The sequence below is a fragment of the Lycorma delicatula genome, chromosome 9 (genome assembly GCF_047948215.1).
Source record: "Lycorma delicatula isolate Av1 chromosome 9, ASM4794821v1, whole genome shotgun sequence".
Taxonomy (NCBI): domain Eukaryota; kingdom Metazoa; phylum Arthropoda; class Insecta; order Hemiptera; family Fulgoridae; genus Lycorma; species Lycorma delicatula.
This window is the reverse complement of record NC_134463.1, coordinates 121995720-122019658: the sequence shown is the minus strand read 5'-3', so window position 1 is coordinate 122019658 and position 23939 is coordinate 121995720. Positions and strand designations below refer to the sequence as shown.

At 29.2% G+C, this 23939-nt stretch overlaps 1 protein-coding gene across 14 annotated transcripts in view; it reads right to left on the bottom strand.

Moving 5' to 3' along the window:
* The window catches only part of LOC142330139 (uncharacterized), a 39254-nt gene that overhangs the window by 8952 nt on the left and 6363 nt on the right, over positions 1–23939 (bottom strand). For 2 of the 14 annotated variants that reach the window (XM_075375236.1, XM_075375237.1), the window contains exons 1-2: positions 19646–20123; positions 8234–8390 (exon numbers count right to left, since the gene is read on the bottom strand). The exons of 1 other annotated variant lie outside the window; for it this stretch is intronic. The gene's annotated coding sequence lies outside the window, so the exon portion shown is untranslated. Of the gene's footprint in view, positions 1–8233; positions 8391–11365; positions 11546–12656; positions 12760–14171; positions 14366–14387; positions 14551–18433; positions 18737–19645; positions 20161–23939 lie in introns of those variants that run through there. 11 more of the 14 variants (XR_012757691.1, XR_012757689.1, XR_012757690.1 and 8 more) reach the window with 11 other exon arrangements.

Genomic DNA, 23939 nt, shown 5'->3' with positions numbered 1-23939 from the left:
CAGCACCTTATGGTTGATGAAATTTTTTTGGAAATGGCTACCAGTCAAAAAAGTACCCGTTCTATTACTACAAAGCATGTAGGGTCTGCAGACTTTGCAAGGTGGGTTTCAAGAATTTCGACCCAAAATCACAAACAGGCCTGACAGAAAATTTGCTAAAGGCTCTTGAATCGATTTTGACAAAGGGAAATAAGTTATTGCAGAATGAAAATTTTTATAATCATGAAATTAAGTAAACTACAAATCAAATTCATTATACTTCTTTAAGTACTGACGATTTGAACTGAAACAGAAGAAATAAAAAAAATGTTATTCATTGTGATGTCATGCATCACAGATAAATCTGAATTTGGTATTCCAGCAAGTGGAAAATAAGAAAACCATTCCTTTGTCCAGGGACTACCGTTTTCTTATTTGGGGAATGCTTATAAGATCAAACTAACAGGCTGAAGTAACTACAAGTAAAACCAGGCTTTAAATCCTTCTTAACAACATATATGTTGTAAATTTGTATTGCAGTAAAGTCATACACTAACAGTAAATAAAAGTGATCTTCAAAAGAGTTAGCATCCACTTTTGATCTGCTGAGAAAGTTCTGTAAAATTCTTCTAAAACAAATAGTGTGAGGTTATATCCTCCTGGATCAGTCTAGGTTCAAATTTTCATTCGAAAGTGAAAAAAAATTAAAATTACTCCAACCTTGTTATTTTATATCTAAGAAAAGATGTTTTCAGAAATTCATTTTACATATAAAAAATTTCAATTGTGATACATGTAAGCAACAAGTGCAACAGGGATCAGTCAGAGTTACTATGTCTGAAAGTAATGATGTTCTCAGATATAGTTATTGCAGAATAATAATGTCCCTCATTATTGCCAACAGTTAACAGAATGATGGCTTTAATTTTCACTTTTTCTAATAAACCTATCAGAAAATGTTTCTTGTTTTTGAGAATGGCTGTGTTAATTTTTTGAAATACAATATTAACACTCAGAGTACAAAGCTCGGGTACACATGATCCCAGAAATCACAATTATTATTTTTTTCAATTATTCATTTTCAAAAGTTTTTAACCTTTTAGGTATTTTACAATTAAACATTAAGAACAGGATTCAATCACAATTGGCAAAAAGTATGTCATATTTTTTGTAATAAACAGTTTGAAGAGAAAGATTTCTTACCTGGGTCACGAAGGATCCAGGTCAGTAAAGTTTCTTTCTTTTACCTGTTTAGCCTCCGGGAATTATCATTCAGGTATTACTTCAGAGGATGATATGTATGAGTGTGTAAATCAAGTGTAGTCTTGTACAGTCTCAGTTCGACGACCATTCCTGAGATGTGTGGTTAATTGAAACCCAACCATTGAAGAAAACCGTTATCCACGATCTAGTATTCAAATCCGTATAAAAGTAACTGCCTTTACTAGGACTTGAACGCTAGAACTCTCAACTTTCATATCAGCTGATTTGGGAAGACACGTTTTCACTACTAGATCAACCAGGGGGGTTAGTTAACCTATAGAAATCTAGGTTCTTCTAGGATAATAGGCAAATAAATTTAATTTTAGGTTATGAAGTTACCTAACTTAGTTTGTTTTTAGGTTATCGGTTAACAGTTACTAGTGAGCATTTGTAGTGTCAACAGTACCTAATCTAAAATGAGTGAATTCAAAATATTTTGAAATATACAAGACAAAGTAATAACTACAATATGAAGTAATTTACAATACAAAGTATACTTTAACAAAGTAGCAATTCGGAAGTGATTAACATCGTTCGAAGTACCTTAAAGATTTAGGAATTAGAAGCAGCAATAAACCAAAGCGCCAAAGAAATTAAAAACACTGGAGGCAAAAATTACAGAAATCACATAATTCAAGCGATTGAAATGACAGGAAGAGAAATAACAATGAAAAATCTGATCACTTCCTTGTACGCCTATTAAATTACATTACACTTAATGAAAAGTACATAAAATTTTAATTCATTAAAAACTTATATTTTTTCTTTTTTTTGTTGTTATTGAATCATTATTCATCGTAAAGATTTTTTTTAGTGGTTAATAAATAAATATATGTAAATTAAAAAAAAGAAGTTAAAAATAAAAGGAGATGAAGTCTGATTCAAACCGATGTGCCTTCCCTAAGATCCAATATTTCATTAATTAAAATTTTATTTGGCTATAACTATAGGACCAGTGAAAAGTACCACTTATAACATATTGTTGAAAAGCTCTGAATGAGGGCTTATTACTGCAGTTGAGAAAAAGACCAAAATCCAATTTTTTTTGGATTTGGGCTTTTTTTGACACTTTTGGTTCTGTCGATTGCAATCAAAAGGGGAGGTGTGCACAACTAGATGTTACAGCAGTCCCAAATCAAACATTTCACCATCCTACGGCTAATCATTTTTGAGTTATGCGAGATGTATACGCAAGTATGTACCAGATGCCATACCAAAACTAGTCAAAAGTGGATTTAGGGATGGTCAAAATGGATATTTCTGTTAAAATCTGGAAACCGAAATTTTTCATGATCATAATACTTTACCTTGTACAAGGAAGTAATAAAAAAACAATGGATTGTGGATCACACAAATTTTCAATTTACTTGAAAATGAATTCCAAAAAATGGATTTACTACCAATAGGCAAAATAAAAATATCTTGAACTATAACTTCAAAATAAAACAAATTAAAACCCACAAAAACTGATAATAATATACCTATTGAAAAACTTATTCTTATACAAGCGAAGTGCAAGACACAACCATAGAAAATGCCAGTAGCCATTTAGAACAATGAAATGCTGCCTATCCTTTGTTAAATACTAAGTACACATTGAAATTAATTATATTTTATCAGAATTTATACATAATGCTTAGTATAAGACTTGGAAGCCAGCTTTGAACAACACATACAGACCTTAGATTTAGACCTCCTACTTATCACGTTTCGCTCATTGTAATTAAAGAGGAGGGTAATTAAGGTTATTCATTTCATCTCAGGTGATGAACTGAAGAATGCAATGAGGTTGTGGATCAAGGAAAGCCTACCAGAATCCTTCATTGACAGAATGAAAAAACTGGTTCACCGGTCAGATGAAATTTGTTTCTGTAAATTGTGACTTCATGGAAAAAAAATCTAATTTTTTGAAGCAAAATAAAATGTACTATTATGCCATTTGATTTATTTGCGATTTATGAGCGACTGTGTATTACATCTCTCATATCACCTAATTTCAATTTAATATATAGTTGTATCCACAACTCTATCAAATCATTGATAAGATTATATACAAAATTGATTTTTCATAATTATCAATTTAGGAATAAAATACTGCACGAACAGATTTACATATTTTCTCAATAATATAATATTATACAAATTATTATGACTAGATCATAGATAATAATTATTTTTATAATTCAAATAATATAATATTATAGAAATATATACTAATTTAATACACTGTTTAAACATGATTACAATGTATAATATATACCCTTGGAAATAATCTAAGCTAGTATATATAATGCTACAATTTTAAATTTAGATACTTTAATAAATTTATTCTTACTTTGTCTGGAAGTAATTTTATCCGTGATTATCCACGAAATTTGTATTTGTTAATGAAATTTGTGTAGTAAATTATAAAATTTTTAAATATACATATGACTGTGTCAATGTCTAAATTATGAATGAATACAATAAAATCTAAAATTTTGTTGTCTAGCAACAGTTCAATAATCTCATTTAATTATCTGTTTTATTATTTTTCAGAAACATTTTTATAACGTATATAATGCAGCATCTTTTGCGACCAAAGATCCGTTTCTTCACTCCTACTAAATAATTTTCTCTCTCATTTCAGAAGTCTTGGACATCATCTGTATGGTCTCTAGTTTAACACCTTTTCTCCTACTTTAATATACCGGCACATTCTACGATGTGAATGTTTTTGGATTTCATTTTCTCCATATCAATTTCAAACTTATTAATTAAGTTATAAATATGTCAAACATCCATTTCCTTTACCCTCTACCTATCATACTGATTCCTACAACTCCTTTAAGTATATGTTTTCATTTTGTTATATGTATTTTGATGTATTTTGGTTAAGTGTATTTGTAGCTAACGAGTAGCACTCTTGACATTTTAAATTCAATATTTTAATTCTTCTTTACTCTTTCCTGTGTTAAAAATTGTGTAATTCTGACATCGATTAACACATTATAGCGGTATTTTTTAACAAGTTCCCATTATCCAGTGTTCACGTTTCCACTGATGTGTTACAGAAACGATTATCTTGTAAAGTTTTGCCTCTTCTAACGATATCTGTCATTTATAGAAATATAAATACATGTAAAGGTCATAATTAACCGGTTCTGCATCCAATATGTTAACCTAAGATCCATCCTCCTTAATCAACAAATCCCTGTTCCATTGATGATGAAATATTCCATTCTTTTTTGTGCTGATCATAACTTTCTTAAGATTATAATTTACTTTGTCCTCATACTTAACAAAATGCATTGTTTATAATAGGTCATCACCCACCTTTATTTACTTCAACATTCTTTTACAACTTCACATAAGGTAAGGTTACCTTACCTTATGGTTAACATTATGTTAATGGTTAACATTACTATGGTAAACCCTGATGACAATGACAAACCAATCTTTTTGAAGCCAGTATATATCATTTATAAATGTTTTCAGAGCTTTACTTAAATAACACTGATATTATGGTTTCTAATAAATTTCCTACATTTAGTACAGAGTTACTGTAAAGCTAGTTATGTCAATTAACACTTAAGTAGGACTGGTTGTGGTTTAAATTTAAGAATCTTGCTATATTCATCCAGAATACCTTTCAAATTATCGCCGAATGATTTTGAAGGCACATGGCACCTTAGAATGTCATGGTCGCCCTGAAAAGAACTCTTCAGATTTTTGGAGTGGTGGCCCTAAAAAGGACCGTTAGTGTATGTTTGGTGGGGTAGCCCTGAAAAGGGCTGTCAGGTCTGTAAGCAGGTCTTCGATGAAGTCGGCTCTGCCTGGCAGGAGGTAGTCAGGGAATCTGTGGTGATGGTCCCCAGAGCCCTGCATAATCAGTTGCTGTGCCATTTGGCTTTTATATAATCGCCTATGAGTGGTGGGAGGGTAAATTATTTTCAATACAGATAAATTATGTAAAACACAAATAAAATACTAAAAATATGTTTTTTTTGGATTTTTTTTTTAAAGTAATAGGTGATTTCTGTTGTATTTTTGGCCATAGACTTAAAAAATTTTGGCTGTAGCCCAGATGTTTGGGTATTGCATCGGGCTATTGTAATATCTAATATATAAAAAAAGAATTTTAAATAAATGTACTATATTGTATCACTTTCAATGTATTTGCTTTGATAGGCTGGAAGGAAACAGTAAGTTATCTAGACACTCACCAGATAACCGATTATGAAAATTTAACTACATTATCTTTTCGCTGTAGCACCAGTAAATAAGAAATATAAAGAACATTCCTAAAAATGTAACTTTGAACTAATGATACAGTAGGCCTATCATCTTCAATTTCCAACTTGTATGCGCAACTAATATTTATTGAAATTAGTTTATAAAAATTCTCATGTTTTGTATTAATGTAAACCTTGCAAAATGAGAATTAAAAACAATTTTCTAAATATTATACAATAAATTAAGTGAATAAAAATAGTAATATGTGTATTATATTAAAAAATCATAACTGCCTACAATTTTTAATTAAATAAAATTAATTAATTAATTAATTTTTAATTCCGTAATTCTTGGGGCCAGTACCATTAAAGCAGTGTGGGCTGGCAAATTACACAGCCATCCAACCTCCTAACCTGGATCAAAATCCCCAGATGCCCTGTTGACAAGATAGAAAGCTAAGCTACTGCAATCAGGATATTACTTAGGATCCCTACAATGGCTGACCCTCAACCGACCTGCTGCTGTCCCTGGACAGCCATTACCAGTAATGGTGCTGAGCAGAAGTTAGACTCACAGCACAGAAGTACAGGAATCACTGGAAAATAGTAATACTGTTAGCATCTTATTTTTTATTTATTCATACGCATTTGTTATGTACGGCTGTTATACATAATTATGGTTTTATGTAAACACATTTTATGTTTTCTGGTGTAAGTATATATACCTCTGAAACATAAAGTGGAACACATTAAAAAAAAAAAAGTTTTGATGTGAAACATCATAACGAGAGCAGGAAGATGTAACAAATGGAGTAGGGCAGTTCTGATCCAGAAAGAACTTTAGTGTTTAAATACTGTTCAGTTAATTTTATTTTGTTGTTTTCCACATATTTATTTTTTCCATGCTTTCATGAACTAGATCAATTATATCTGTTGTTCTATACTATGTACAAACATAATAATTTTTTCCAAATGTTGAAAATTTATTCATCTACGATATGATAGAACCAAATAACGTTTTTGGTATAAGGTATTTTTTTAAAAATTAATTATAACAATGAACTTGACTCTTCATTATAAACAAAAAAAAATTAAATAGTTCCCTGTAAACTGTATAATTTTAATCTATTCTTAGAATTCATAAAACTAAGTTAGGCCTTTTAATGACACTATTTTTGCTGTTATAGGTTCAATACCAATGACGTTATGAATTCTCAAGCAAATCACATTTTTACCATTTCAACTCCTACGTCAGGGGTTGTAAATAACTATCGGGGTTAAAAAATTATGCTAAACATTACTCATATGTTGTAAACTCATGACAAGTTGTAACTGTTAGTCTTATATTTAAAAAAAATAAGTTTTAACATATACTATTCCCCCAATATATTTTACTTGTACACAGGGTTAAATTTTGTTTCGATCCGACAAAGAGATACACCGAAAAGATTGTGTATTTTATATTTTCTAAAACTGTTTAACCATTAATAAACTGCAGAATCAGACCAAAGTATTTCTGTAAATGAGATCTTACTTGTATTTAGTTTTAGGACTTTATATACAAACTGGTAATAAAGGGGGGCACTCATTGCTTCCTCCAAACACTAGGGTCTCCAGAAGGCAAATTCCTGTTAGGCTGAAAGGCGCTAGCACCGAAAGGACTCCAGAGGACAGAATGAAAGGTAATTATGCAGGGAGTACGAAGCTCATATACACCTAGTCTCCCACGATCAGCCCCAGTCAATTATTTCTCATCGGTTTAAAGGACCAGAACGCAAATACAAAATCCGTCCATAAATAAAATACATAAAATCTATAACCGCACACTAAATAAATAATGACCCACCAATGGTGAAATGTCTGTTACATTACTATAATGTTATAATGAAAATTGCATATTAATGTATTACATGAGTGCTGCTTCATTGTTTTTATAAGACCGTATTCTTTAAATACTGTCAGATAGTTTATCAAATTGAAATTTTGTTTATTATTTATATAAGTAATATTTTTCTAATATAATTAATTTTATGTCATTTTTATTAATTTCTAATATTTCAAAATTTGTATTTACATCGGAAATATTATGTTTATTGTTATCAGATGGTTTGCCATATTAGAAAAAACTAATTTATTAGTTTTAAAGGATCTTTTGTTTTTCCTTTATGAATATCACAATCATTTACATTTAATTTTATTAATTCCACACAAGTTGTTGATTTTATTATTATTATTTTGGGTTTTTTAAATATCTAATTATATGGTTATTAGGTTTGCGTGCTGGTTTAAATACTTCTTTACTGTAAGTTTTAGTAATGTTTTCAATGATATAATTAATATATAAACACTTTATGTATATGATTTCACTTTTTTGTGTCTTGTTATGTATTGTTTATAAGGTAGTTATAATAATATAATATTATTAATTAGAGTAGTAACATATTCATTTTCAATCGCTATATGTTTTATGTTTATTTTGTTACTTAACATTTCTTTGTTATTATATGGTTTATTTTAGTACTTCTAATTTTTAATATCTTTATTTAATATGCAGTTTAATTAAATGAATTCAACTGACTGAGGATAGAGAATCCTAAAAAGTTACTTTCATGATAAGATTAAGGTATGTCTTACCTCAATATTCTGTACTAGATGCGTTTTATGTTATTAGAATTTAAAATAAAATTTAACAGTACAGAAAAATAATATGAATCTTAATATGAAAAGTATAAAAACCGTTTACCAACAAGAGTACCGAATTTGATAATGCTTCTTACCTTATGCTTATTATTTATTTTCTAATAGGACTTTCATAGTTTTCCCTCATTATCGGTTAAACCTTTTCTTCAAAGAAAGCAACTCTGTATGTTACCTCTGATAAATCTGGTGCTTAACAGTTCAACAGAGCCAGAATAGAGAGCTGAAACAGATAGCCTGATAAAACAAAACAAAAATGATATAACAGATTAATACAGTATGTTTTGTTGTAAAACAATCAATTTTGTACACCATTTAAAATAAGTGGAGAAATGGTTGGCTACAGCACATGTAAACTAGCATTCACATTTAATTTTTAGAATGAAATATACAGAATCCTGTCTTTTCACAGTACAGAAGGGATTTTATCTAGAATAATGAAATGAGACTAAACCGAATAAGAAAGTATTTTTGGAAAATATGTGCCGTCAGTATTATGAGATATAAAAGTTTCAGGACATCTGCTTAGCACCTGTAAATAATTTTCACAGATTACAAAAAGGATATTGAAAATTATCTCAAAAATATTACATTTAAAAATTTTATTTTTTTAAAACATTCAATAATAATATTTTTTATAAAATATTATACATTTATGGTTGGTTAAATGGAATATTACATTTTTATGTATATTTTTAAGACAACAGACAACTTTCAAAATCTTACTGATTAAAGATATTCTTTACTTATTTTAAAATTTAAAAAAAATGAATTTTGAAGAAATTCAGAAATAAGAGTAAAAGTACACAGAAAATTTTATTCAGTCTCTTGGATACAAGAATAGAAAGTAACAAAAGTTGAGTTATAAAAGGAACCTCACCTAAATGAAAAATAAGTAAGAGAGATGAAAAAGATGCATGATTGAGATAATACAAAATAATCATTTATGGAACTGTTAAAAAAATGATAAAATTAAAAAAAAGGAACAAATAAATACTATGAGCAGCATATTTGTAAATATTCTTATATCAAGTTTTCATGACATGTGAGAAATATGGCTTAAGTCTAAACAGCAAAAAGAGTAAATACATGGTCGTCAGTAAAGATCAGTGTGAAGCTGTAAAGGATGAAAATTCTGATGAAAGATATAAAGTATTACCTGTAATACCAAAAATACATAACCTGATATACCTATGCGACCTTTAATTAATTTCACAACTGCCCCTTCTTACATCATCTCTCAAATAATAAATAAAATACTTAGAATCAAAATGAATTTGGATTATAAATATAACATAAAGAATGAATACAAACTTGTAAATAAATTAAAAGATTTAAAAATTGGGGATAACACCAGGATCGTTAGTTATGACATAAGTAACATGTACTCCTAGCATACACATAAATGAAACAATCAACATAATAAAAAATAAATTAATACAAAATCATGAAAACCCTTTTATTGATAATATTATCGTTATTAGAAATATTTGCCAACAGAATTATTTTAAGTTTGATGATAAATTTTATACTCAAGAAAATACCTTACTAATGGGCTCTCCATTATCAGCCATCAAATCTGAGATTTGTTTTACAAAAAGTAAAATTGTTTATAGCATTACTTATGTTCATGATATTTCACTTTGAACTAGGTAAGTTGATGATATTTTTGTGGTCTAAAGACCATTATATAAAATGAACATTTAATAATTTTGAACAAGTTAAATTCTTACCATAATGAATTGAATTTTACTTTTGAAATTGATAGAGAATAAATCACGTAGATGACTGTATCGAAATAGATAATATGAATAAAAATAATCAATTCATAACTTCAGTACATAGGAAACTCACAACCAACAAAACCACCGGTACTTACGTATTAACGCCACTGCAGCTACAGCTTTATTTAAAAACAAAGTAGTCAATCGGATTTCGGTGGAAAATGGGCCGATATAAAGTTTAACATAAATTAATAAATATTTATTTTATAAATAAAATATAACCAAACTTAACCTAATTAACACCGTAATTGTTTGAGTATTTATTTAATACATTCAGTAATTACAATTATTTATTATTTAAATAATCAAATTGCAATAATTACTGAATTTATTAAATAAATACTCAAAAAATTACGGTGTTAATTAGTCAAGGTTAGCGAGCGAAGTGAGCGTAGCTTAAGTTTGGTTATTATATTTATAAAATAAATAACTATTTGGGAAGTAGAATTACTAAAGATGGACAAAGCAGGAGCGATATAAAATGCCGAATAGCACAAGCGAAACGAGCCTTTAGTAAGAAATATAATTTGTTTACATCAAAAATTAATTTAAATGTCAGGAAAAGATTTTTGAAAGTATATGTTTGGAGCGTCGCTTTATATGGAAGTGAAACTTGGACGATCGGAGTATCTGAGAAGAAAAGATTAGAAGCTTTTGAAATGCGGTGCTATAGGAGAATGTTAAAAATCAGACGGGTGGGTAAAGTGACAAATGAAGAGGTGTTGCGGCAAATAGATGAAGAAAGAAGCATTTGGAAAAATATAGTTAAAAGAAGAGACAGACTTATAGGCCACATACTAAGGCATCCTGGAATAGTCGCTTTAATATTGGAAGGACAGGTAGAAAGGAAAAAATTGTGTAGGCAGGCCACATTTGGAATATGTAAAACAAATTGTTAGGGATGTAGGATGTAGAGGGTATACTGAAATGAAACGACTAGCACTAGAAAGGGAATCTTGGAGAGCTGCATCAAACCAGTCAAATGACTGAAGACAAAAAAAAAAAATGATAATATTGTTGAAAACATAACAAGGGTTTACGATAAAAATCTGGTTAAACCTGCATACCAGACAAATAACCATTTAATAAAACATCTAAAAAATAATACACATATTGCTTCATATGATTTACATAATTTGTGTGGTATTTATAAAATAAAATGCAATGATTATGATCATATTTATATAGGTAAACACTAGATCCTTTAAAACTAGATTTGATGAACACTAGATATTATAAAAGTAGAAAATTGGGTTTCTCTAACATTTCTGATCATCATTAATAATACACATTCAATGTCGGATATACATACAAATTTTAGAAATACTGGAAATTAAAAAATACAATATTAATATAAATAAGGTTTTTGATTTTAAAAAAGATTTTACATTTATAAATAAAAAAAATAATTTAATTTAATCAACTTACATATAGAATATGAGGATTACATAATCATAGAAAAGCTGTTGTAGATAGCAGCACTTCTATAGATATTGGTAATTCATAATATTTCAGCTGTGTACAGTTATATAACTTTGGCTAACTAGTCTACATGGATTTCTATTTATTTTATTTTATTTTTGTTATTAATTTTTACTTTTAATTTGATTTTTTTATTAATGATTTCATATTTTGTATATACGATTTAAAATTTTGAATATAAAAAAAAATTTAGTTTTATTTCTGTTTTGATTTAATTGGAAATTGATCTTACAAAATTAATAGGTATTCATAGATGAGTTCCAAAATCTTGTCCATATTTTCCACTATTTTACTGGTAGTTTGCTACCCTGAGTGATCACTGTCTTTAACTGATAACCTGCCAGTCTTCAAACAATAATACCACTCAAAATACTTCATTCAACCCAAAGAATAGTTTCTAAAATTCTGAAGAAGCCTTTTTAAGTGTTGGTAATCAAATTCACTACTCACAAAAAATTTTATGCAGTATGTCATTCAAATTTATAATCCCCTCATGACTGGAACCAATACTAACACAAGGTTAAAAATCATTTCGTACTGACTGGACATGGTATTCAACATAACATTTGGCCGACTGACCGAACAGGCTTGGGAATAATAACCTTCAATATTCTGCATGACATTCAATATTCTTATTCCTAACATTCAACATTCAATAGTCCTAACCTTTGTATAGTTTCACATACAAAAAGGTTAAAAGTTCAAAACAGGTTAAAAATGAAAACTTGTTGGAGGGTAATGTACTCTTATTGTAATTAGCATCAAACCTTAGGCCACAGTACATCCATTTCTCATATATTTAAAAAAAGAAGGAAAATTACAAAGCCAAAGCTACTGTATGATTAGCAAGTACTAGAAGCGCAATACTACATTGATCTTCTGCTTCCAAAAGCAAGATATAAATAAAGTAAAACACTGTTACCACAAGTTAAACAATTTTTTTTCTGATGGCTCCTCAACCTAGTATAAAAACAAAAAAAATTAATAAATTTGTGCTACAATTGATAGGATTTTGATATCACAGCTGGATGACATTTTTTGACTCATACCATGGAAAAGGATCATGTGATGGTATTGGAGGAACTGTAAAAAGGACTGTGACTAAAGCACGCCTTCAAAAGACTGTCAACAATCAAATTGTTACACCTTCTGAAATGTACAATTATTGCAAAGATAATATTAAAAATGTAAATTTATTTTCTGCTCTAATAAAGATGTATCAGAGACTGAAGAATACCTCAGTTCTCGTTATCAGGTTATCACAACAGTCCCAGAAACAAGAGCCTTTCACAGTTATGTTCCAACAAGTCAGAAATGTATTCTGAAAGTCCGGGCAGCCTCTGAATCAAAAACATTTACATTAGTATCAGTACACAAGGACATAGTGTTTCTGATTGCTTTATAGGTTTACCAAAGCCAAAATGTAAAAATTATGTCGCTGTGTATACGATGGCAAGTGGTGGTTAGGTGAAGTCATTGAAGTCAAAATACATGAAAATGAAGAGCAATATCAAATATACTTTCTCCATCCTCAGAATCCTGATACTTCAATAAAGAAATCATTGAGGGATAATCAAACATGGGTTCAACTGTAAAATATTTTAAAGATTCTCACACCTTCAGAGCTTTTTCTATTGACTTACTGGAAGAGGACACATTTCACCAAACATGAATGAAGACTTCATCAGTTCTAATCAATAAAAAAAAAATGGCAGGAGCACTAAGTTATGTTAGTTAAGTTTGTTATCAAAAAGTACAAGATTTATTCATAACTTCCATTAGCAGGAGTAAAATAATGTACAAGTGAATTGAACTAGTTAGTGTATTTGAGATGTTTATCATTTTGTAATTATTATTTATCATTCTGTAATTGACAATTAATTATCAATTTATTCATTCTAATGGTTTAGTTGTAAAGTACATAAAAAGTACCTACTGTAAGTAAACATTTCAGTTTTTGCCACCTATCCCACATGTGGTTTTTGAGCCCCAAAAATGAGACATTTTATAAATCTTACAATTTGGCGGCCACTTTTTTTAAAGTAAGGTAGCAGTCCATTTTTTTTATCTACTACTAGTACCAAAGAGTTAAATGATAAAAAACAGTCCTATTTCCCTATGCCCATCATTATTTATTCTGGGCTCAAAATTTGAAAAAGCAACAATTCGTAAACATAACTTCAGTAAACATTACAAGATTTAGTTATGTAACAAAATTAATTTTGGGCTAACAAGTTGAAGTTCCATATTTACTCTTTCCAAAAAGCCCTTTTTGACCTCTGTAAGATGTAAAATAAGAATGCTACAGCTTATGGAAAGACAAAATAGGTGTTTTTACTGGTTGAAGTTAGAAAATAGCCCATTACTCAAGAAATTTTTTTTTTAAATATTAAAAAATATTCTTTGCCACTGCTAGGTGGGTAGTTATCAAACACCAAATATCATCAAAATCAAAGATACTGATGCACTAAAATTTGTTGAATTAATTTGGAATACCCCTCCCGCGTTGGGAAGAGGAAGCAGTTAGATTTTTGCAGAAAATGGGTATTCTTCCGAAGGGACGAAAACGTGCCAAAAAACATATTATCTCTGTACTTTACTGAAGTACACATAAATTGTGTATTATAGTAATAAGCACATAAATAACGTACAACGATGGTGGAATCATTATAGGTTAGGTTCAACCATAGTGGCGCCGTTACAACACAAGTACCGCAATTACTAAAAAAAATATATTGTGGGGAAAACAGACCTTCACCATTCCCGCGTTTACATCAGTGAAAGTCAACACCTAATTATACTGTATTTCGTCCAACAAATATTGATTCTGGCACCTTCCACCACACAACAGAATTTAAACACTCGTTAGGGTTTTGCGTTTTCCCATGCAGTCACTAAGATGTTCATAAGACAACGGTCTTATAATTGGCTTATTTGCATTTGTATTTTATATCTAAAATAGTATTACCTTCTTTTAAACTGAAAAATGGGGTGATAGTTTGATTTTAGATCCACTGAATTTGGAAGATGAACAAGAATTATCTAAACTGGATTCAAGATTTACATCCCCACATTCACTTGCAATATCAACACTTTCACTTGTACATCATTTTTGGCCTATCACCTTTCTTCTTTATTTAAAAATATTTCATTGTCTAGATATTTTTAAAAACAACAAAATCGTAACAATAAAACACAATATCAACCTAATATAAAAAAAACATCATTTGTTAATATTCTTGATCAAGCAAAAATACATGCAAAGATGCACAGAAGAAAGAACGGAAATTTACCTATATAGAAAATTTCAAACGGAAATAAATACTTTTTTTCAAAAATAAGTGTAACAATACTTTTTTACCATACAAAGTAAATTTAAAGAAAAAAATTGAAGCAAAATAATTTTTTTTTAGTTATCACCTAAAATTGCATACTTTAAAGTATTACAAAAAAATAAGAAAAAACAATCCCCCCCTTAAATCAGAACATTCAAATACATAAAAACAACGAAACCCATGTGGAGGTTAAAAGGAATCTTAAACAGAAATCAAAACAATCTTAAAAAAAAAGAAAAGTTGTTTGATTTCAGATATTAATCTAACAAAATGTAACAATTTAAATAATAAATTAAACAAATTTTTTATTTTTTTTTCTAATTTAACAATTTTTGCATTTTCACCTATAATAATACCACATCCTAATTTTAAGTATGAACATCATTTAATCTACACTATTCAGGAACATATGAACAACTTTCATTTGATAATTTAAAAGAAAATTTTTTAAATTCATTTTATTTACTCAAATGTGGAAATAAATTTTAAAAAAACCTGTGTAATATAAAAATTGTAAATTAATTTTAAGCCACTCATTTCTGAATTTATCACCAAAGACTTGTGTTATAAACAAAACTTGTTTTGTAACGATACAAAAAAAATTATTCTGCATCATAACATTTTACTACTGACAAAATTGAGTCTGAAATTAACTCTCCTGAATTACTGATAGTTGTTCATTACAAAATTATTTTGTTCATACTTTTCAAAGTTATTCTGTGATAATAAATACAGTACATGTACAAGGCGCACGGACACATATATGCTAGAAATAAAACCAGTCCTTAGTAATTACTACAAATTATTTATACCATGTAAATTACCATCAAAAACGATATATTTAGGTAGTGACAGGAAATAAAATATGTAATAAACGGAGGATGTACTGAACATATCTTTATTAAGTTGCTAAAATATAGATTTCAGTTACAAAATCTACTTTTAGGATAAGTAAATGCTAAAAAGCAGGCTAAAATATAAAAGGCTGTTACTAAAGCTGTAATCATGAAAAATCGTGGTACATATATGATTAAAGGTAGAATAAATTCTGACAGGATTTGAAATCAGACAATGGCCCAGTTTAATTTGGTGTTCAATTAGTGACTATCTTGAGAGTGATCTGCACAAAGAGAAACTGTATAAATGTGACTGGCATACTTATTTATGTATGGTAGAATTTCACAAACAAAACAAAAAGCAGAATGGAATATCAGTGTAAAGGTAAACATTTAATTTAGTAATTGGAAGATTGCTGGTTCAGTTGACCACCATCAGTCATTGTTCACAAACCATTTTTTATCTCAGCTCTATTTAAATTTCCATATAAAATGTATACAGCACATAAAAAACTTGATTGCAGTATAATACACTACATATGTATAATTTGCAAGTTCTATGGGATACTGTAAATTGATACCAGTAAACAGGTTAATTACAGAATAACAAAAATAACATTAATTTATTCAAACAGTAATTAAACAAATTGTAAATAAATGTAAAACTTACGGAACTTCGGAGTTAGTTGTAAGTTTCAGAAACAAATTATCAGCAGATTTCTTCTGCCTTCCAGTAGTAATACTGATTATTATTGGCATTACAACACCAGTAGCATACTAATACAATATTAGTATTAGAATACTAATAGGCATTACTATTGGAAGGCAGAAATCTATGAACTGATGTTTAAAAAAATCTGATTTCGTTAGTTGAAAATATGCCTTTCTCTTGAAGACTAGCAAATCAGCACTAACTTTAAATCAGCAGGTAAACACTTTGATTGTGGTAGAGGAGAAAAGAAGTTTGAATTAACTAAACTGAGTAATAAGTAGATTACACTAATTATACTATCTATATTTCATACTGTACGATTTTGTTCATTCACCAGCGAAGCAAATTTTTTAAGTTTTGACCAAAAAAGACAATATTCATTCACATTTGCAGATAAAAGTGTAACGATAAACCAACAATTTTTTGAAAATGTTGTCTATTTTAGATTTAGATCATTCATACAGAGTGATCAAAAAATTAAAAATTTAAATAGATATAAAAATATTTATTTCCAATAAAAAAAAATCAATGCCCTTCAAAGTCTGGTGACAGGGAAAAATAATATATTTAACCATTTTGAGCTATTTAGCAAATTTTGGGGATATACACAGGCTCATCTCTCTTTGGTAGCACTTTTAAAAGCTTTCTTTTTTCTAGATCTTATCCTTGCTGTCTATGTAAAAAGGACCCCAATATAAAAAGTCAGTCAGTGAATCATTAATCTTTAAAACAGGATAATTTTAAATATATTATAAACAAATCTGGCCATGAAATCAAGCAGTTCACAAGACAAATGTATTCTGTTACCTGGAATGAGTCATTTCACAACAGATGTGTTTTTAATAAACAAAAAAAATCACAATATCAGTTCAGCATTTTTTTCTGTTACTTTACAAAATTAAGTTGTAAGTCTGTAGACTATGATTATTGTAACTGAATCCTGTTTTCAATAAAATATTTTGTTTGTTTAGAAAAAAAACAGCGTGATATAACAATCATTTTTTATTCGATCAGTAAAAAACAGCCACCAGGTCCAGGCCTAATAATACAAGATGATTACTATGATGAACAGTAATGAATTTTGTAGCATGTGAAAACTGTCATGCATGATCCAAGACTTGTGTCTGGAAACTCCAGACAAAAGGCAGACACTACCACTATGCCACAGAAATTCATGGCAGTTAAGATAATAAATTTAAAAAAGATAATACTGATTGTAGATTAGTGAAAAAGTGGCACACAGTTCATCAGAAAAGGTACACACTTAAGATAAAAGAAGTGTTAAGTGTTAAGAAGTATTATAGAAAAGATGAGAAAGGCAGAACTGGCTGATGGGAGATATGACACAGGCTTAATGAATGTAAAGATGGAAGGAAAATCTTGGTTAAATATTTAAGAAAATGTTAATATCTGGAAAACCATGAAAGATATAACTTGCCAAGAAAATAATAAACCTTGCTAGAGATGTACAGAATATAAGACATTCATCCTGGGTGAATGTAAAGTTATTCACCCAGGAAAGCAGACTAAGGTTTAGAGTAAATAAAGGTGTCAAATTGCACCAAGTACTTTCATTTTAAATATTTTTGATGGTAATTGATGAATTGCTGAGATAGGCGACTGAAGATAAAAACAATGGTGGGATTCCTTCAAGAAAATTTAGGATCTCGACTTTGCTCATTAGATATGTACACAACCACCTCATAATTTTGTTAATATGACACAGACAAAATAAATCAGTTTAGAAAAGGATTCCAGCTAGTACAGCCACGCCACCATATCATTAATTGAAGATAAATCTAAATCTTTGTGTATAAATTCTACACCAGGAAATTCTGTCATAGTTACCTGATTGAAAACAATGTGTCCCAATAAATTAGTACTCTACTGTTTTTATTAACTGCAAACACTTGTCATCTCGTTATCAAGAATTCAAGTTATTTAATGTTCGTGAATGTTGTAGACATTTTTGAATTGAATGACGTTATGCTTTGAGATTATGCAGATTGTATATTTAATTGGTGATTGATCTAGATATGAATAAGGGAAAATGTAATAATTACATTTTTCACTCAACAAAAGTAATCTCCTTATCATAGTTTTACAACTAATAACATTGTTTGGTACTTACGTATTAATGCTACCGCAGCTACAGCTTTATTTAAAAACAAAGTAGTCTCTTTATTAATTATAATAAATGGTTATTTATATTAAAATAAATAATTTTATAAATACAATTTAACCAAACTTAACCTACGCAAGCTCTCTCTCTTTTTTTCCTGTTTAGCCTCTGGTAACTACCGTTAAGATAATTCTTCAGAGGATGATATGTATGACTGTAAATGGAGTGTAGTCTTGTACATTCTCAGTTCGACCATTCCTGAGATGTGTAGTTAATTGAAACCCAACCACCAAAGAACACCGGTATCCACGATCTAGTATTCAAATCCATGTAAAAATAACTGGCTTTACTAAGACTTGAATGCTCTTGACTTCCAAATCAGCTGATTTGGGAAGACGCATTAACCACTAGACCAACCCGGTGGGTTAACCTACGCTCGCTAACCTTGACTAATTAACACTGTAATTTTCTGAGTATTTATTTAATAAATTAGTAATTATTGCAATTATTTATTATTTAAATAATCAAAACACTCCTGTTAATTAGTCAAGGTTAGCGAGCGTAGGTTAAGTTTGGTTAAATTATATTTATAAAAATAAATATAAATAACCATTTATTAAAATTAATAAAGAGAGTGTTTTGAATCTATGTTAAACTCTATATTGGCCCATTTTCCACTGAAATCCGCTTGACTACTTTGTTTTTAAATAAAGCTGTAGCTACAGTGGCATTAATACGTAAGTACCCATTGTTCTAACTCATGTTGATAATGGAAGAGATTTTGGATTTATTTTTAAATTTTATTTATTATTCATTTACAGATGTCCAGGCTTCAACAGAAGGATGGTGTCCTTTTTTATAAGGGAAGATACATGAGTATACTTTTATAACACTCCCCCCCTCCCATTATATACAAAATGTGATTGTATATAGCTCTGGAATTTAGAATCCATGTCATGATCAAGGCACTGCCATACAATGACAATGTGTCCAACATTGGTCTCAAATTTGCTTCAAACATTGACTCCAATGTTTACCATTGTACACTCTGACTTACCATATATTCAACATTTTAAATATATTCATATTTTGTATAAATAAGAGTGCAAATTGTATTATAAAATTTATTACGTGATAAGTATGGGTACAATAGGTAAACTATAGTTACAAAAATAATGATACTTATTTTATGCTATATTAAAATAATATAAAATTACTTACCGCAGTCAATGAACTGTGTAATCAACCCGTGATGGCCGCTGGATTCCATACTGCACATATGTAATATCTTTGTCGCTCCCCACCACTGCAAATACCGTCGCACAAACAACTAATTTCTCAACTGCCACAGCTAAATAATTATGAAAGTAACCACACCATCTAAAATGTCCTACACTGTAGTTTCATTTCTCATAATAACGATCGACCGACCGACACAGACAGTTTAATATTAAACCTTCCTTTGTTATTGAAAGTAAACACATTCGCATAAGAAATTTTACTATGTTGCATTCTTTTTTCAAAAATGTTACCTCGCAGCTTACGGGAACGCATCGAGAGGGGGGAGAGAGCAGAGAGAATATGAATGCATTTGACTCTCACGTTCTCCCCCTGGTTCGCTCGAAATTCATCAAAACAACTACGTAGATCAAAATGTGTGTTACGTTGATGAAAAATTATAATTGATTATAATATTATTAGCTGTTTCCATTATATTCAGCGATGTAAAAAAATCAAAAAATTTTACATAATAATATTATCTAACATTTTCTTTCTGATATTAATCTATTAAAAGTGATTAATATATTAAAAGTGTTATTAAAGATTAACGTTGTCATACAGTAAATAAAGTTTATTTCTTCACGATTTGTAATTGTGTTTTTAAAACCGTTATCAAATTTTGTTTATTTGATTATTTGTATTTAGAGAATTCAGTATATATAAATATATTTTACGTGAATCTGACAACCGTATAGAAAATAATTCTTCGTGTAAATGAGGTAAGTTCTTTCAAATTATAATATTTTGTAATAAGAAATTAATACACAATTAAATAATGTGATTATATTGGTTAACATATTGGAGGAATTTGGGAGTTTAATGAACTAAACATTTTATTTTGGCAAAAATGATTATTTTTAGGTTAGCCAAATATATTTTTATTCTTGTTATTTTAATTAAAATTAAGTACAGATTATTTTATAAAAATATGTAACTAAAATAATTTGCTTTCAAGTAAGTACCGTTACACTATTGAGGGGTTTTGTTGAATCTTTTGTAGACTAAATTAATTATGGTGGAAGTTAATTATTGAAGTTCTGTTTTTCGTTTTAAAAATTTAGATTTCTGTTTAACAAAACCGTTTGCCTGTGTCTACATTTGGTAATTAATAAATTAGCTATCTATTTTAGAAAGATAAATTGCCTTTGTTATTCATATGAAATACTTTACAAATATTTTCTCACTTTTCTTGAAATTTACATTGATATGTTCTGTAGATCAAAACGGTCGGTTTTTATGTTACATGGTCAGATTTATTATTAATTTTTTTTCGACAAAAATTTAGCCAAAATGTTTGTTCTAATTTCTTTTTAATTTTTTTTACTTTTTTTTATTAAAAAAAGACTAGACTAATGAATAAATGAAAGCAATTTTTTAAATTCACTTGTATCTGTTAGCTAAAGAACATGGCTAACGGTACATAAACGAGTAATGATATGGAGGCTTTCAATTATTTAATTTTACCTAATATTCGATTAATTATAACCACGCACGTAAACGTGATTATTGCACATATATATAAAAGTACATTCGCGTGCGTGCTTTTATAATTTTTCTTTTTTACTAAACATTGTTTTATTTTAATTTAAAAAATCGAATATTATAATTAACAATAAAAATGTAATGTCGCCGATTAATAAATGTACTCAGTGAGATAAGACTAGATGATTCCTTAGAGACTTGTAATAGTCTCTTAGAAGACTGGAATAGGACTGAATGAAGTGAGGAGATTGCTTATATACTGTGTACGGAACTGCTGAATCGTCAGGAGCCGAGTGTATCTGAAAGGAGCTGTGTAAACTGTAAAGAACCGAGCGATGCTGACAGGAGCTGAGTGCATCGGAAAGGAGCTGCGTAAACTGTATGGAGCCGCTGAATCATCAGGAGCCGGATGCGACCGAAAGAAGCCAAAGTTCTTTAAATTTTAAAAGTCTTCATGAATGAAACCTGTTTTCAACATTACTATGAGCCAAATTTTCTTCTTAATTTTTAAACTTCTTTTTTTTACTTAAAACAAAATAAAATTCCATAATAATTTTAAGATGAAAGAGAATAATGAAAAGACAAGATGTATTGTAATTCCAATGAGTGAGTTCATTGTCGGATCGAATTTATAAACTTTATTCAAACTTTTAGTTAAGTAAATATCTTATCATAAATGATGGTTTTAAAAAATAATTTTATCTTAATTTATGTTATTAGATTTACAGATATATACACACAAAATGATTCAGGGGGAATGAGAAATAATTTGGGAACAGATTCTAGAGCTTGAACATAAGAAGAAAAGTTCTACAAACATATGTCTGAAAACAGTTTTTTATTGATTTACAGCTAGCGAATTCGCTAGGAGAATTAGGAAACAGCCATTTTACATTAAGTTCTTTACATAATGTTGTCGCGTAACAATGTACTAACCTTTTGAAAACGAAAATATGTTCAGTCGTACAAATGACACCTTCACTTCTTTCACCACAGCGAAGGTTGTATATACCTGTAGAATTCCAACTGCGGAGGAACCCCATTTACGGGCGCCTTAGCAGTGTCGGGCTCGCTAATAGGTTCCGCAAGACGTTATTAAATGCGTATGTTTTCCTGCGCACTACCGAATAAACCTTTCATTAAAAACTTACAGGTAATCTCACCAATCATGATAAAACCATGGAAAAAGTTATATCTTTACCAGATTTTCTTTTTTAAAGTTGTTTGCTGTATTAAAACCAACAATGGAAAAATTTAACAAAAAACCTAAATCTGAGAGATATATATATATACATAAATCTAGTGGCGTCTGTGAATCTGGAAATTTAAAAAGAACCTATTGCTATTATGAAATGTTTCAAAGTTTCAAGATGGCTGACATTGTTAATGGCTTGCAGTAACAATAGGATTATTATGTTCCTTGCCAATATTCAACTTTAATATGACCAAACAATTGGTCAAAGTCAAATTTGGAAACCGCTTGTTATATTTGAAATTAAATTTTCTATAAAAAAAAGGTCTGTTTGTCTCTTTCTGTTATCAAAAAAAGTAGCTTTAAAGATATGATGGTGTATGGTACGGCAGCTCAACTAACATAGCCATTGCCAGTGTTATTGTATGTATGACGCGACTCGTTGCATTTGTCTTCAGTTACTTGACTAAAAATAAAATGAAAATTGATAAATGAAGTACGGTCATCTCCTTATGGTGTTTTTAGAGTAACGCTAAGAACCATAGAAAATACTTTTTTACGCTATGAAGGACGGGTGCACCGGCTATAACAACTACTGACTATTCTGAAACCCATATACTTGACATCACTCAAAGTTTCAAGTCCTATGCTGATAAAACTGATGCTCTGAAGAAATTACAATGTGCTGATAATTTTTATAAATTGTTATTTAGCAGTATTATTTGCACAAGCACAAGGATAACGAATACAATGCGGATCAAAACGGTGGCTAGATGGGAATGTCTCTATTTAAATAAACATACATGCTACCTTCCACCTCGCAGTAGTTGATCAATGTAACTCTTCAGAGAATATTATCTGTTATCAACCATATACCATATATATATATATATTTATTTAAAATAGATAAAGAATATTTGTTTTAATAATGCGTGAGATGAAGAAAAAAACTGTTCTTTGCTGTCTAGCCGGTGTTCGTTGTTTTGTAAACATTCCTCACTCCACCGACTGTAAATTTCTTACGCAATAGCAGGATTGAGTGTTATCTTATAAAACAATTAAATAAAGTCAAAAATTTTTGGATTAAATTGTTTTATTCATTGAGAGCCAAGTATTAATTAAAACGACGAAATATATTTTTAAATATCTAAATAAAATAAAATTAGGATTTACATGTATAATAAAGTGAATTAATAAATATATCTACGGGTGTATGTACGCGCTACAAACTTAATATTTTTTTTTTTTTTAATTCCTGATTTGATATTTAAAAAATATAGTAACACTTAATAACAAAATTTTATGTGCGGGTCCGTATTTACATGTACTATATCTTGAGCTTGATTTCGTATATAAAATAATTATTATATGTAATTAAATAATAAGTAAAAATCTCGTTATAACCCCTTTGTGTATGGTTGGCTGTTGTAGTAATATGTCCATTTATAGTTTTAAGTGAAAATTTATTCTCTTTAATATTTTATCTAATTATAAGTTCGGCAAGATTGATAGTAAATTTTAAAAACAATTTAATATTAGGCGACGTGTAATGATGGATGA